The 16706-nt window shown below is 41.3% G+C and overlaps 1 protein-coding gene across 6 annotated transcripts in view; it reads right to left on the bottom strand.

The window, feature by feature from the left end:
* The window catches only part of RARB (retinoic acid receptor beta), a 1106099-nt gene that overhangs the window by 81919 nt on the left and 1007474 nt on the right, over window positions 1-16706 (bottom strand). The gene's annotated exons all lie outside the window — the stretch shown is intronic.

Below are 16706 nucleotides of genomic sequence, written 5' to 3'. Positions count from 1 at the left end.
TTGCAATATGTAGTTTGCTAGCATACAATATTGAGTATCAGGTGGCATTGAGCTTCAGAGTTGTCCTGTCACATAAACACAGTGAAAGAAGTCATGGAATAATATTTAGGAATTAATTCAATAGGAACTAGTGACATTACTGTCATGGAGAAGATATCTTGGAATCTAAAGCTGAATTCCTGGAAATTCAGCCATTTTGCAAAATGTGCTGGATTACTAGCGGCTAGGTCAAATGAGATGCATGCCTCTTTGTAGACTTATCTCTTTAACTTACAACTGACATTTCTACTAAGAGTCAGGAGCACAGCTATTGCTATACTTTTCGACGTGCTGGACCTTCTGGTCTCAGCTCCTGCCATTGCAGAAGTCAGATACAACCACATCTTCAGCCCCCCACTTTCTGACCAATCACAGAGAACTTTGTATTAAGTGAACACATTTACAAAATACAAAGGCTTCTGTGAATGAACAGCAGAGGGGAAGGGTTGGCTCAGATGCTGTGTGTAAGAAGCAATAGCTTTGCACCTGGAACTCTATAAAACTGCCATATGTAAATTAAAGAGATAAGTCCATGAAGCGCATCTCATTGGCCTTAACTCATAGTTTGTCAGCACATTTTACAAGGTAACTGAATACCTGGAGTTCAGCTTTAATAACAAAATCTTTTATAAAGGTACAACTGACATCTGGAGGGCCACTAAAAACAAACCTGAAATACACATATCGGAAAAATATTACCTGCCTAACTATTTGGAAATCTGTTCAGTAAGTCTTGCGACTTCCATATTAGACAGCACAGTCCTTTACCTAAACTGCAGCACAATACCTTTATCTCCACTGTGCTGAATGGACAATGCTGGAGCAGCAGCACACTAAGGTAGCCCATAGATGACTAGAATTTCTTTCCTTCCACCATGGGTAGAAGGAAAAGAAATCGCTTGATCCCCCCCATTAACCCAGGCAGTGTTAATTGGGGAATCTCTCCCACAACGCTATTATGTTCTGTGGGTGCGGGGAGTGATCCATGTATGGCCGGCTTAACAAAGTCCTCCCTAGCCTTCAATCAGCACATGTGCACTTCAGTGAGTTTGATTGGCAAAAATCACTCTCTCACTCCCTATTTGAAAAACAATTGATAACAGGCTATTAATTAATGAATAAAAAAACTGCATTAATTGTGATTTTTTTTTTTTATACCTGTCTGGGGTTGAGCTCTAAAGATTTTTAGCTGCAATTTGCTGTTTAGAATTACTTGCAATTCAATAATGAACTATGACTGCCTTTAATAACAGATTGATTGGAAAACATTGACAGCAAGAACTAGAAAATATATACCAGGTGTGAACTGGAAGATTCACTAGATACATCTCTCATTCATTAGTGTTTATTCATCCCTACTTCATTATTCAGGCACAAAAATTATTATTATTATTAATTCATAGCACAGTTTTATAAAAGCTAAAAAGCAGTGCAATCATTTAATCTACACTTTGCTAGGGCAGAGTATTACTAAGCTACCAGCATTCAAAAAGTGATAATGGCTACCTGAAGTAAATCTAAAGTCAAAACATGTTATTTCCAGTTTTGGATAGAATGAAGTAAAATGTTAAAGTCTCTTCAAGTTTTTAGTTCTGTAAGATTTAGTCTCTTTTTGCCCTAGCGACCATTGCCATCCCAGAAATCGATGGGAATTTCAACATTATACAGTTGTTATTGGACCAGGAGGTGAGAGTAACTCAAAGGCCCCATACACAGATTTTCTGCTGAGTTTTTCCTTCAGATTTACCAAAACCATGTAGTAGAAGGGCCTACCTGATTGCATACACATTGAAACTCCTAAGGTTTGACCTCATATTATATGGTTTTGGTAAATCTGAAGGAAAAACTCAGCAGAAAATCTGATAGTGTGTATGGGGCTTTACCTAACCATAATGGAGACACATATTCCTGTAACAACTGTTGAAAAATGTAATAAAAAGGGATATCCCCTTACTTTTGCCCCTTACACCCTGTTGTGTCTCTGGCACAGGAAGTGAAAGGTGAGCTATTCAATGGTACACAGACATCAAAAAAAAAAGCAATTAAAAAAACTCCATACACTATTAAAAAAAGGTTTTGGCTCAATACTTTAAGACTTTAAACCTTTTTTATTAAATCTGGGGCTTTATCATTGTTCTAATTCCTGGTGATTAGCTGTGCCGCATGCTCTAAATGTGTGCAGTCTAGGCTTTCTTTATTCTGCAAGGCAGACATTTGCACTGCAGCAGAAACTGGACAGTTAACGCTCCGGTATAGGAAACATCCATCTATGTGAGTAAGTGTTCTAGATATTGGGCCTATTATGATTATGATGGCACTAGGTATAAACTTGCCTATGTGTAGTTGTAGAGGTCCTGCCGTGTCAAGTTCAGAGCAAGATGGATGCATTGAAACAGCTTCACCAACAATTACTTTCCCCTCCTTACTGCGTATAAAGCTGTCATTTCCATCATATAAAACCCCGGCCATGGCAGCTGATAAAAATCAAAGCTTTGTGATGAGAGTGTGCAGGTTAAGGACTCTTCTGTCACAAGATTTATCAATGCAAAGCAATGGCTTCTGAAATGCTCTTTTTCTAGAGTTGGGGGGTAGCAGGTTAACAGTCGCCTCTGTGCCCGTTAAGACATTCCTCCCAGTAAGTGAGTCTGTACATTCTTCAGATTTATTTTATTTAATCCTGAAAGACCTGGGCAAAATGCAGCCCATCAAGAGGAAATGAGATCAGGGAAGGGAAAGAAAAATCAAGATGTGCAGTCATTCGGGCTGTAATTAAATTTAATAGCCAGTTTATCCAGTCCATAGAAATAGTGCATGGTAAAGAGATACACAATGCAGAGCCTACAGCAGGAAATCATTTGGCAATAGTTTATCCATCTGGAAAAAAGACATTGCATGAAACCAGCAAGTGTGAACAAAATATTCATCAGTATTATATGAGATTACTTTATCATGCCATTGAGTTTGACACATATTCTATTACACATAATGCACAGTGTCCCACACAAAATGCAAATGTAATAACCATACCTAGAAGAGAGATGGAAAAGGGAAAATGTCTATATTCCAGATAATCTGTTGTTGTAATGCAGTGTCTAATTCCAGCACATTAAGAAATATAACATATATGCTTCTGCTTATTTTAGAAAAGCCCGCTGTGGCTTGTGACACTTTAGTAGGTGCTATTGTCACAGAGAAGCTAGATGCCTTAATGGAAAGTCTTTTTGCATATATTACTGATGTATGGGTCTAGGCAGAGTAATTCAGCTTGTAGAGACATTATTATTTTGCATGGTATTACTTGACAGAGAATGTAAATACACCTCATTTCTATTAGATGGTTATTGCATCTACTTTCGCTAACCCGTGTGTTGCCAGAAAAACAGCATAACAGAAATTCTGACAGAAATATATTTACTTATTTGGATGTTAGAATGGTTTAAGCAATGTGGCCTAGAGGACATCAGAAGTAGCAGTTCTTGGACTTTTCTCATTAGGCTTTTTTATGTTCTGTATATGAAGTCTGAAGATCACAGATATGAAGGTCAATTAAGTCCTTCAGTGAAATTATAATATATTAATAGTCTGTTGCTAGTGGAAAGGATTTTCACCTTTATGTAAAAAAAAAAAGGGAACTATTCATACCCATTAATCATATCTGGCAAGAAGGGTCCACCCCTGAAGAACTCCTGTGATTTTGCTTGGAACACTTTCTACAGCTGAGAAAATGAAACACAACTTCTAAAAGAAAGTATCTGGATTTGAATTTAATAAGAATATCCCAAAAATCTGCTTTTTAAATAATTATTAGGATAACCCAATCATGTCCCAACGCTGGCCTGCGCCTGCCCGCCACTTTTCCTATTCTACTGCCCATCAGACCCACTGCACAAAGTCTAGAGGGGTGCTCTGTAATCGAGGTAGGCTAGCAGGTGGGTGGAGACATGAGCTGGCAGCTGAATGTGTCCACTCCAACCCCTCCTGGCATGTAATGAGATTGTGCAACCTCAGCCTGTGGAAGGAGTTGTAAAGGTGACATATTTAACAGTAAAGGTGACATATTTAACAGTAAAGGTGACATATTTAACATATTTAAAAAGGCTGCTTGTGACCAAACTCTAGAGGGGGTTGTGGGGGCACTGGGCACCAGTGGCAGACTTAAAATTACATGCTGCAGCTAAGAAAGCTCTGATGCTGGCTGCTTGTACATTGCTTGATTGTGGGGAGACCAAGTTTGGTCGCTGAACCTGAGATGAGCTGTGTCCTTTGAGAGTCAGTAGTAAACACATGCTAAATACGCTTCCCCCATTTTACCCCCCCCCCCCCCCCACATACACACACACACTTTTATGGGGGAACCCATGGTTTATCTCATGTATGTAAATTCAAGTTTAATATGTGCAATAGAGTGATTGCTTTATAATAAAGTTGGATGTCTGGCAGACCAAACCATCCCATATCTTTGAATCCCAGCAATATGGAGAAAACAATCCTCATTCTCTGTCCTGTTCATACAAACGGAAATGAGCATCCCTGTTGTGTACCATTTTAAAGAGAAAAGTGTCACAGAAGTGTTAATGACTTTCATCTTTGCAGAGGGACAACTATACAGGGTGCTGATCCAGTGGAAGCATCTTATCTACATAACCTAGGTGTTGCAGGATTTGGCTTTAAAAACTCAGTTAATCTTATTTAATGTTTTTTTAGCATCTGTGGGTAGAATTAAGTTGCGGGGGGGGGGGGGGGGGGCGGTGGTTATATGCCTGAATAATAGAGAGTGCCCACTGAGTACAGCCCTGGCCTCTCTTTGCGGGATAAAACCTACTTGGTCCCGTTGTACGGGTTTTGTTAATTATGGTTTAATTCTGACTGTTTAGCAAACATTTTTTTATCCCTGTTCAAAAGAGATATGAGCGTACAGTTTTGACATTTGGTGGCATTCTTTCCCTTCTTTGGAAGAAGCTTATTATGATCCAAAAGGGCTTATAGATCTCTGGTGAAGTTATCCAGGCCCAGACTTTTCCCCATCATTTCAAAGTCTTAGCAATCTCCTTTACTGTGATAGCCTATTCTAGGGAATGCACAATTTGCTTGGTCAACCTGGGGTATATCACTTTCCCCAAATAATCCCTAATCTTAAATCTGCTCTTTTCTCTTACCTCAGGAGTTTTATCCTTTCTAATTTTATATACCTCTTGATAATAGTCACAAAATTGCCTGAATATCCGAGAAATTAGCAAAACCTGATCCCCTGAGGATATGGTTAATTGTTAATTTACAGTTTATCTACCCATTTTAAGGGCTTTTGCAAGCAACTACTGTGTGCATTCCCATGTTCATTAAACCTTTTGGGCCATACATTTTCCTGTTTGCCTGTTGATCCAACTATGTTCTCAGTTGCTTACAGTTGAATCAACTACTGACTCTCTAGTCCCCCTCCTCTTCTCTTGTGTTCCACTTCTTCTAAGAATTTAATTCATTTAAGGATGTGGGCTAGCATCTCCTTCTTAAGCCTTGATCCTTACCCTCGGGCCATTCATTTGCCTTTAATCACAGCCTTATGACCATCCCACATAGCCCTCTTTGACACCCCCTCTGAGATGTTTTATAAGCATGTAGGCTCTGACATACTTGAGCCTCCACATCGTCTAGAAGATTTTCATTTAATCTTCATGTGAACTCCCTTGAACATTCTTCTGCAAACTCCAGGTGTATGGAGACCAGTGCATGGTCCCAAAAAGCAATTGAGTGAATTATCTTGAGTGAATTAAGTTTATGATCTAGTGACATCAAATCAATTCTAGAGTAGGACTGGTGGACTATTGAATAATATGCAAAATCTTTCTCAAATGCATGTCATGGTCTAGTCTGCAGTTTTCTGTTCATGAATTCTTACCTTGTTGCTGCATTGGTTCTGATATATCTGTGATTCCATACACATTATGTAGTTGGTTTCTCTGTTCACCTGTGGGTGTCGTCTGTTCTACTGTGGATCTATATCCTTTTCCTTTCTATCACTTCCTGGCCCACCTTCCAGTCTGCTTCCCTATATATAGACATGCTCAGTGCTGCCCAGGTTGCCTAAGCAACTTCTTAGTTCTCTGAGTTCCTGTTTGCTTGTATTACCTGTGTTCAGTGTCTGACCTCCTGTGTACCAACCCCTGACGTTGTCTACTGCTTATGCTTGCTTTTTGCCCATCCTGACCTCGGCTTGTTTGCTAGATCTTCTTCTGTCTCCTGCCTTTGTACTCTGCACATGTGAGTGGTCTTGCATCCTCAGCTGCGTGCACCTGGGAGCTGCTACCTGTTTCAACTTGTTGCAAGTCTATTTCCACCATCAGGGGCCCTGGTGAATAATCAGGGTGGGGCTTAGTCCCCATGCCCTGGGGAACCCTGGGTTGGAGTTTTATAAGGGCTCACTACCACTAAAACCTGACAATGAATGTAGAATTCTCCAACCGTCATAACTTCTGCCGGAAAATTCGAAAGTGTTTCAAAGCTTCAGCTGACATAGCAGACTTCCCAAAAGAGGTATTGAGTACAGGATCCAGGCTCACATTGAGATACCCTCCCACTAACAGTACATCCTCTGTGAACTTAAGCAAATCATGAAAAACCTTATCCAGGATGGTAAGCTGCTTTTTATTAGTCACCTAAACCATGGCTGGAAAGGGCAGAAATTTGTGCAATAGGCTGGAAAGGGCAGAAATTATGTACAGCTTTAGCTCATCCTTTGTTCTTCGGTTTGAAGAATTCCCTACAAACCACTGATTGTATGGATAGCAAGGTAAGTTCAGGTAGGACATTACAGTAAATCAGGATTTCCTGTGTTGCTCTGGCCACTGCCTATTTAAACTGTTCCACTGGGCCTTCCCAGTTCCCATGCAGCTCATCCCTCACTTGACCATTAACTAGAACATGGTTGGCTAGCCAAACTTTAGTCCCACCCACCAGATGCAGGTGAGGACTCTGACTGCCCAGCAGTGGGCTTAGGGACAGGGCTGAGGGAAGGGGGCTGTGTGTGCTCTTGGACAGCTGCCTGCTGAGAAAGCTTCCAGGGTCACATGACAGCAACTATAAGAGACTGCGCTGCAGGAGAGAGGTGGGCAAATTCTGTTGCTCTGTACAGGTGCTGAAATAATTGCTGCTCATTGCTGCCCCAGAGAGAGACTGACCACTGTAAGTACTCTGCTGCTGTGTTCAATGGTTCTGCTTCCATTGCTGGGGGAGTGAGCCTGCAAGACACATGCTGCTGCGAGGAGACAGACTACCTGCTGCCTGAAGAAAGCTACAGAGGACTTTGCTGTGGAGACCCCTGTGATTGAAGTACTGCATTTGGGGTGACTGTTCTTGAGAGCCTAAGTCCATATGTGCTGTTCCTGTGTTACTGCTGCAGAGTGAGTGGTTGGCTGCTGCACTCTTCTGAAACGGTGTCATTGTATAGGAATGTTGAAGTATCCGGCAGTTTCAGTTTTTTTGCTGTTTCAGTATTCCGTTACTGAAATCTGTCCAGGGACTTTGTTCCACTTTACCACCACTCTGGGGGTAGAGTGATCTAGGGCTGGGCGATGAACAGGAGGACTTTATCACAGTTCCAGTTTGGTGACAGGCCTATTGGCCACCATAGTGTGTTACTGTTGCCATTCATTATCTGCAAGGAGTTGTGCCAAGAGGGGACTGTGTTTTTTTCTTATACATTGGATGTGTACCCAGTTGGAAGAGTGCTCTGTCAAGAAGAAAAGGCCTCAACACAAAAAAGGACTGAGTTGTTAGCCAACTTGCCATTGGTTCAGCAGAGCATATTTACAGTATTTAGGCTGCATTGCTGTTAATATTTCTATTGGCATTGCCACTGACATTTCACCCCAGTGATACTTTATAGTGTCAAGGTTAATGCAATTCTCTTACATTGGCCTTGTGCATTAAGGCTGAAGGGGAACGAACAGTATTAGAGTACCCTGACTTGTGGTCTGTTTATACTTAATCTGTATGACCTTAAAACGGCTGTCTAACCCAACTTCCTTTACATGGCTTTGCCTTTGTTAATAAAGCCCAAACTTTTTCCCTGTATGTCAGGTCCAGGTAGAGTTATCACTGGAACAGGATAGGAGGACCCAAACATATCCAGTGGCTCTTATAGGCATAGCGCTACACTGGTAAATTTAACATCTGGGATTTAAAATGCGTTGATCTCAGACTCTGTTGTCCTTTTTAGGAGAACAGGGCCCTTTTACATTAGCACAGATATTTTAGTATTCCTTTAAACATTAAATAAGGAGCCCAGAATTTCTGAGACCACAGACCCCCCTGAATGGTACAGCAAAACAATAACACCACCACAAGAGCTGTGACTCACCACAGGGGTGTGTCTCCAAGGACAAGTAATCTCCCCCAGAATTTGAGAGTGAATCTAATGGGGGTAAGTGAGCAACCAGAAACCTGTCTAGAAAGGTTGAAGCTTACAATACCATCATTAACCTTAAATATCTGAACCATGGGTGGAAGTATTCACATGCTGTTAGCTAGGGGGAAACAGTGGACCTAATCCACAATCTGGACCATGTGTATTAGGTATATCATCTCACCAGTGGCCTGCAAACACTGGCGCAGCAATGTATTCACATGCCACCAGCCAAGGGGAAGCAGTGGGCCTAATTCACAATTTGGACCAAGCGTATTAGGAATTTCACCTTGCCAGTGGTCTGCAAACACTGACACAGCAAACATAGCTTCCTTGTCTGAATAGTTGTGCAGTTTAAATATACTGTCGCAGGATTTAGTAATATCATCCTTTTTTAGGGACTAGGGCTATAGGGACACTGTCAAATACAATAACAACTTTGATGTGTCCCCCGAAATAGATTTCAAGATGACACTAAGTGTGGGGTTGAAATCCCTTTTTATTTCAGTGGCTTTCAGGAGTCTATTGATTCTAATGTTAGAGTGTCAGATTCTATTTTAAACAGCATAAAGCTGCAGTAAAAGTTCTGCAATTTTTTGTCCCTGCCTGTTTGTTTTATCCTTAAACGGCTTGAAGAGAAGACAATAACCTCATATTTAGTCTACAGGACAAAAACTCCCTCTCATACACTGTTTATTGTCACACCCTAAGGCCTTTATAGGATCAATATTTACTGCTTTGGGATTTGGGGTACCCTATGGAGGAACTGAGCAGTGATCTGCTGTGTGAACAGTGGGGTGAAGTAAGACTCACTGCTCCCAGATAGTAATAAAGATATTGCTCTCTGCCTATTGTGTCTGCTGGCTTCTCCTGCTTACCAGGTCTGCGTGGCTGGTGCTATTATCTTCAAAGTTCCCTCCATGAATGAGATTCATGCTCAGAAAACAGCCATCTTATTGGTCCCTTTCTGACTTTTGGGTATCTCCTGCGAAGCGGCAAGTACAAGTCTACAAAATGTGGCTTCACACTCCAATGGCCAGACCACACCCTTGATTGCCAGTTGTTAAGACTGTTTCCATTCACACAGAGGTAAACATATAAAAGCTAACTGATCAAGTGCTAAAATTATATTTAGTGCTAATGTTTTAGATGCTATCTAAAATTTCATGACAGGTCATCTTGAATCATGCCCCAGTACACAAAAGAAAATATATCTGTAATGCCAAAGTGGGCTTGGCTTGATGGTCTTCATTTTATCTTTTATTTCTTTTTAATGTGGCAGTTCACATAAATGTCATAAAAACTTTCCCCAACAAGCCTGCTACTTACATCATCTTAGTGTTCTGCTAGGACTAAAATTAAATTAATTTGACATTCAAATTCAGTCAATAGTCTTTGGTAAATAAAAGTGCTTACATCCACAGAACACAACAGTTACATTTTCGCAAACAGTAAGCCACTACTGGTCTGGTACTGAGAGGTATGGTGCCAGACTCCCAAAAATGAATGTACTTTCAAAACTGTTCAAGTAATTTAAAGCTAAACTTCCAATAAACAGCTAAGTACTTCATATAAGGGAGCTATTTGATGTACCAAATAATTTGGATTTCTGTTCACCCATTTACACATCCCTGCACAACAGTACAGAAAGCCTGGTGACCTGATTTTCTTCACTGCAGTTTAACAACACAGCTGGGTCATCTCCCTGTCCTCAGCCTGTTACTGGACTGTGAAGAAGCAGTAATGGACAGACTTGGTAATCTCTCTCTCAGTGCCCGTTCACACTACAGCGACTTAGCCGTTCTGTACTATGGAACCATTCTAATAGGAGCGACTTAAGTCTTAGAAAAGGGTTCCTGTACTATTTTTGGGGCGACTTCAGGCGACTTGCATTGACTTCTATACAGTCGTTTTGCAAGTTGCTGCTGAAGTCATGTGCAGGTCGCGTCTGTGAGTCGCGCTGCAAGTCGTGTCGCCCCTGTGAACAGGCACTCAAGGTTGTTCTTTGTTAGCACATGTACATGCAGAAGAGCATTGGTGACCTTCTTTCTTACAATCTGGGTGACAATGTACAGGGGATTAGAGGACACAATCAAGTCAAACTAATTTATTATTAATATATATATATATATATATATATATGTATAAGTATACGCGCTGTATTTTTGTATTTGCCCGGAGTTCAGCTTTAAAGTTTTTTAAAAACGTAAACCATTGCTTAGAACAGTGACTATCCATTAAGGAGATCCAGGAAATCAGTGCAGAACTGGGAAATAAAAGCATTCAAGCATACCACATTAACAAACTGATATTTTTATGGATTATCCACAGTGTAAATATTGTTAGGGACTGGACAAAATTAGGAGGTAGCATATGTATATATAAAATGTGATGCCATGCTGACTTTCTATTAAATATAGCTAAGTGACTGCTCAACAGGCCCCACAAGCTTGACGCCATTCACAAATACTCTCAGTCATATGTGTCCCCTGGCAACCTCTAGAGTTGCCAAATTGTTGGTCAAGGCTTTCTGGTAAAGATACAACCATTAAAAAAACACTTGTGACAACAATTACGTGTCAAAGCGTACTTGCTAAATATTTGCTGTTATACATAATTCAGCGGAACATTGACCTTTGTCATACAGATAGTTAAAATCAGAAAGGCATTTGATTGTGTTTTCACGACATGGTTTATCAGACCATCAATGTGGAATACACAAAGAGGTCCCAAGAGAAAACTGCTTACTTGGCCCCAGCATTAATTCCCGTTATTTAACAGTATGTCGACATTGATTGTTTTGACTAAAAGCAAGGGCAAGCAACGACAACTGCGAAGACACACGGAGCAAGTTTCTCTGCGCTCAGCATCTTTTCTTATTGTCACATCTCTAGTCATATTTGCATGGCTTCCTCAGAATTAGCAATCACAGGAATATGTCCTTCCTTTGAAAATATAATAATCTCACTTATCAATGATAAATGAAAGACTAGAAGATCGGTCATTGTCTACATTACACAGGCTCATCTGTGTCTTCATTTAAAATCTGTAGACTGTCTGCATGTCTTCAAAGGACACTTTTTTTTCCTATTTAAATAAATTATTACCCTTACAAAATAATGTTCTGCATTGCAAGAAGTGGAACTCAAGCACGGTGCTGGCATTTCACTAGCGTTTTACCTGAATAATTTAAGCTTTTAAATTCTTGATTACACCTCATGCTTACGTATCAGAGCACAATCCAGAGAGTATTATAGCTTGCAAAATGAGAATGGCAAACTCTATCTTCGACATCTATTGCTCAGTGCTTGAGCTGGATGGGTATAGTGTTTCGTAACGGAGGTCATTCTTTGGGCGAGTGTGTGATAGTGCCAAACCACAATCACAGCTAGGACACATACACACACTCAAACATTAGTACAAATACACAGGGTTCAGGAACAGCACATTGTCAGGTCAGGACTTTGTCACAAGTTGGTAATTAAAAAGTGCAGTTATGTTTTTGTATTACTCTAGTCTAAATAATAAAGGGTGCTTAAATAATTAGAAACAGGAGGGAGGTTACTAAATTTATTGGGCCTCTAAAGTAAACTATGAAACGCCATAAACAGAAATCTAGCCCAGTAGTGGTGGCATGTGCCTCTGGAGCCTTATGCACTGATCATTCCATCCAAATACAGCATAGAGGGAAGCCCTTGTATAGTTGTGACACAGCAACAATAAATACCAATGAAGCAAAGAGGAGGACCTGTGCTACCAAGGAAAATAATTATGATTCTGGTAAAGAACCCTCCTAGAGTATGGAGGCTAAGTCCCCCCCCCCACTTCCTGTCCTGGGTTTCCCCAGGATGATGTAATCTTGTGATGAAACGCATAGGGGGGCATATATACAGTATCTCACAAAAGCGAGTACAACCCTCACGTTTTTGTAAATATTTTATTATAGCTTTTCATGTGACAACACTGAAGAAATTACACTTTGCTACAATGTAAAGTAGTGAGTGTACAGCTTGTATAACAGTGTACATTTTCTGTCCCCTCAAAATAATTCAACACACAGCCATTAGTGTCTAAACCGCTGGCAAGAAACGTGAGTACATCCCTAAGTGAAAATGTCCAAATTGGGCCCAATTAGTCATTTTCCCTCTCTGTTGTCATGTGACCCGTTACTGTTTCAAGGTCTCAGGTGTGAATGGGAAGCAGGCGTGTTAAATTTGGTGTTATCGGTCTCACACTCTCATACTAGTCACTGGAAGTTCAACATGGCACCTCATGGCAAAGAACTCTCTGAGGTTCTCAAAAAAGAATTGTTGCTCTACATAGAGATTGCCTAGGCTATAAGAAGATTGCCAAGACCCTGAAATTGAGCTGAAGCATGGTGGCAGAACAGGCCTCGCCATGGTTGACCAAAGAAGTTGCATGCACATGCTAAGCGTCTTATCCAGAGGTTGTCTTTGGAAAATAGATGTATGAGTGCTGCCAGCATTGCTGCAGAGGCTGAAGGGGGAGGGGGGTCAGCCTGTCAGTGCTCAGACCATACACAGCACACTGCACCAAATTGGTCTACATGGCTGTTGTCCCAGAAGGAAGCCTATTCTAAAGATGATGCACAAGAAAGCCCACAAACAGTTTGCTGAAGACAAGCAGACTAAGGACATGGATTACTGGAACCATATCCTGTGGTCTGATGAGACCAAGATAAACTTATTTGGTTCAGATGGTGTCAAGCATGTGTGGTGCCAACCAGGTAAGGAGCACAAAGACAAGTGTGTCTTCCCTACAGTCAAGCATGGTGGTGGGAGTGTCATGGTCTGGGGCTGCATGAGTGCTGTCTGCACTGGGGAGCTAAAGTTCACTGAGGGAACCATGAATGCCAACATGTACTGTGAAATACTGAAGCAGAGCACGATCCCCTCCCTTCGGAGACTGGGCTGCAGGACAGTATTCAAACATGATAACGACCTCAAACACACCTCCAAGACGACCACTGCCTTGGTTAAGAAGCTGAGGGTAAAGGTGATGGGCTGGCCAAGCATGTCTCCAGACTTAAACTCTATTGAGCATCTGTGGGGCATCCTCAAATGGAAGGTGGAGGAGCGCAAGGTCTCTAACATCCACCAGCTCTGTGATGTCATCATGGAGGAATGGAAGAGGATTCCAGTGGCAACCTGTGAAGCTCTGGTGAACTAATGGTGGCCACACAAAATATTGACACTTTGGGCCCAATTTGGACAATTTCACTTAGGGGTGTACTCACTTATGTTGCCAGCGGTTTAAACATTAATGGCTGTTTGTTGAATTATTCTGAGAGGACAGAAAATTTACACTGTTAAGCCACGTACACACGGGCGGACTGTCTGTCCAACTTAGTCCGCTGAAACACATTTCAGCGGACAGTCCGCTCGTGTGTGGGCTTCAGCTGACTTTTTCAGCGTGCAGTCTGGCGGACTAAGTATTTCGGAATTTCCGTAATATTGTCCGTCCAACTTTGGTTTCAGTGGACAGTCCGCTCGTGAGTAGGCTAGTTGGACGGACTAAGTATGGCGCATGCTCAGAAAGGATTTACACGGCGAAAGGTTGCATTGCTGTGTATTGGACGTCCTATTCTAGTCCCGTCGTACGTGCTGTACACGTCATCGCGCAAGCTTTCGACGGACTGTTTGTTCATCGTGTGTGGTCAAGTCCGTTCATTCGAAAGTAGGACGGACTGTCCGTCGGATTGTCTGACGGACTTAGTTGGCCAGACAGTCCGCCCGTGTGTACGCGGCTTTATAGAAGCTGTACACTCACTACGTTACAGTGTAATTTCTTCAGTGGTGTCATATGAAAAGATATAATAAAATATTTACAAAAATGTGAGGGGTGTTTCTCACTTTTGTGAGATAATGTATATACATATATATACATTTATATATAAATATATATATACTGACCATAAGACGCAGCTAGGTTTTAGAGGAGGCACCGGTGGTGTTCCGGCCAAAAAAAAAAACAGCCAGGGCTCTTGCAGCTTTCGGGACAGTGTCACATCTGGCGGGTGTTAACTGACCTGGGTGCGGAGCACCCCCATAGCAACACCACTGACACCCCCCATGTTCTGGCACCCGGGGAAGACCGCCTCCCCCCCAATCCCCCTTGGTATGCCCCGGGAAGGATCTGCCTCACATTCTGTACTCTCTCCTCCACAGAGAACCCGAGCTCTGATATTCTGATGTGGCGGTGGTGGCGACTGCCGCCACATCAGAATATCAGAGCTCAGCTTCTCTGTGGAGGAGGGCGGTGGAGGGCGGTGCCTGGTCAGTATTCGCTTCATAAGATACAGGGGCATTTTCCCCCATTTTTTGAGGGGAGGAAAGTCAGTCTTATGGTGCGAAAAATACGGTATATTGTGCAGAAAACACTATCCAGATTTGAAAGGAATGGAGAGTTTAGGACAAGGCTTTAAAACTATAATCAGATCTGTCAAATATATTGGCCTCACTTTGACGCGACTTGAAGCAATGCCTGTGTAAGTTTGAGGTCTATGGACCGCATCAAAGTCAGACCAAAGTAGTGCCGGGACTACTTTGAAGTTGTTGCAACATGAAGTCACACAGATATTAACAGTACTCATTGGAAATCATAGCATTTGCAGTCCCAAGGCGCAGGCCAGATTGCACTCGTGTGAAAGGGGCCTAAATCTACATACAGATAACAATCAGAGGTTGGTTAAATTGACATACAGATTCAATAGTCTACGGGCAGCTCAAATGTGATATAGCCATGACTAACAAATATGACAGCAGGATTTAAAGCTCCACTCCTGGCAGATATTTTTTTTAAAAAGACACTAATGTATGCACTCTTTCAAAATCAGTAAAATCCGAAACTTTTTATTTTTGCTATATAACATTATACTATGCATCCACTCAGGAGCATTCCAAGGCTATGTGTTGCCCTGGGGCTAATCCCAACTCAAGTGCTAAGCTCAACCCACGTCCTCCATCCTTGGGCTGTGTCCTTTGTTCCAAAGCAGCAGGAAACAGCTGGGACTTCATGGCATCTGTTAAAAGCATTGGGCATTTATTAATTTGTCCTGATGCAAACAGAAGAGGTAAAACAATATGAGACAGATTTACTATCAGGTTGCAGCTTAATTTATAAATTCCTCCCTCTGCTGGTTTAAAGTAAAGTACTCTGCAAGGATATAAAACCTGCCTCTGACCACTCCATAACTGTGCACATGTTTGAAGTGAAAATCTTTCTTATCTACAGTAGTAATTCTGTTGCAGGTCTTTGAAAAACTGTCTTAGTTTGCGGTCTAGAATTGCAGGCAATGGAATAGCAAATACATACAAAATTGGTACATAAATACGAGACGGGTTAATTTGAAATAGCTGTTTGTCTACTTTTGTGATAATTTGGGTAAGAAATCAACCCGTTTATCTCTTGCCTCCACACTGACTTTGTTATCATATTTTATGAAAAAAAGGGCCCTGCATTTAGTGCTCAAGGTGTGCACTCAAAATATAACCAAGGAGTGAAATAAAGCAAACCCTTCTCTTAGCACCCGAGTTTCATAGGCTCAAATATTACTGCCTAGCCCCAGCTGATTATTATCACTTGCAGAACTGAAAGTGCAGTCAGGTCTTGAATTTGAACAAGCATCTTCTTATGCAAGAACTTAACGTGATACACCAAAAATGTTATTGCATGAAATAGTTTGTAGAACATTCATATTAATGTTACCATTAATGGTACCACCAGAGATCTGCAGAGTTGTCAACTCAGCTTGGTGTCAACCAGAATGTATTGAATCTTTCTTGGGCCCTCAACATGAGCAATCAGACCACCTTGTGTATAAATGTATTAAATCTAGCATACCTGTGTTCAGACTTACCATTATCATTAATGAACACTATTTAAAGGTCAGCTACAATAATATAAAAGGTCTACCCAACATAAACAATCAGACCAACTTGAGTATGACTTATTAAATCTAGCATACCTGTGTTCAGAATCATTTTTTTGAATATTTTGTTGTATTGCACAGATTGTTGCCCTCTGCCGTAACTAAAGGGGTCTTAACTAAGGAGGAATATCATCCAATGAACCTAGTTTAATATCTAGCAGTGATTTAGACAGAATATATGCACAGAGTATAAATGAGAGGAAACTCTGGTGCAAATCTTCTTCATCTTCTTCCTGGAGAACAAGTAACAGGAATTTTACCATCACATTTATAAATCATGACTAGCGGTAGATGAAAGAAAATGTAATTCAACATGTG

This window comes from Lithobates pipiens, unplaced genomic scaffold (assembly GCF_037356315.1).
Source record: "Lithobates pipiens isolate NorthernLeopardFrog02 unplaced genomic scaffold, aLitPip1_a1.2 Scaffold_19, whole genome shotgun sequence".
NCBI lineage: Eukaryota > Metazoa > Chordata > Amphibia > Anura > Ranidae > Lithobates > Lithobates pipiens.
This window is presented reverse-complemented; position numbering and strand designations above follow the sequence as displayed.